This window comes from Halyomorpha halys, unplaced genomic scaffold (assembly GCF_000696795.3).
Source record: "Halyomorpha halys isolate HHAL.00 unplaced genomic scaffold, Hhal_1.1 Scaffold937.1, whole genome shotgun sequence".
NCBI lineage: Eukaryota > Metazoa > Arthropoda > Insecta > Hemiptera > Pentatomidae > Halyomorpha > Halyomorpha halys.
The window spans coordinates 228,825-229,677 of NW_027109000.1; the positions used below are offsets into that span (position 1 = coordinate 228,825).

Below are 853 nucleotides of genomic sequence, written 5' to 3' on the forward strand. Positions count from 1 at the left end.
TGCTCAACATGGCCTTGATTCAACGGACTTGTTGACTGATCCATAACTGTTGTGCGACAATCAATGTTTACATGGAACATCGAGGCAGGTTTTGGTTTTTAGTTTCATTCGTTTTTTGGGCGTGCAGGAGAAATGATGTTTCCAGGATGAGGAGGTCCTCATCAATTTCTGTCCTTCAAGAGTGGACTGTTTGAAAAAGGAAGACAACCAAGAAGAAAAATACTCTGAGTTTGGATTGTTTGATGAGAGGACGTCCGTCGGCTGGAAGCTGGAAAGATTGGAAGCCATTGTTGTGAGAGAGACATAGCTTTTTGGAAGGACTAGAAGCCATTTTGACAGTAGGACATAGCATTATAGAAAAGAAGATACCAAGAATCATCAAAAGAAGAGTATATGAATTTGGTTAGTTTTGTTATACCTAAATTTAAATACATTTGTAAAAGAGATATTAATTTAATTAAGTGTAATTATTGTAAGTGTCTGTTTCTGATTGCCTAGCAACCCGCCCTGAGATTAAGAGTCTTTTATATTATAAAATTTAAATAAAATTCTATTATCTATTTAATATTAAAGTTTTTAATTAGATCCCAACCTATCCTTTAAATAGGAAACTATCTATAAACTATTAAAATTCTTTTTATTTAAAATTAAATAATTTTTAAATTATTACAATATGTTGTAATATGCTCTTTTTTAGTAAATAGTATATTTTGATGTATAAATGGTTTTAATATGTTTTATTTTATTTATCATTTTAATATTCATTTGTTTTGTTTATCCAAAGAGCAAGCTAGCTAAGTTTCATTGTTTATAATAACTTCGTGATACAAAAAACCAAGATGGCGGTATGTTG

The 853-nt window shown here is 30.4% G+C and overlaps 1 protein-coding gene across 5 annotated transcripts in view; it reads right to left on the reverse strand.

Annotated features, from left to right (window-relative positions):
* The window catches only part of LOC106687250 (uncharacterized protein MCAP_0864), a 58,951-nt gene that overhangs the window by 55,333 nt on the left and 2,765 nt on the right, over positions 1–853 (reverse strand). The window lies entirely within an intron of this gene.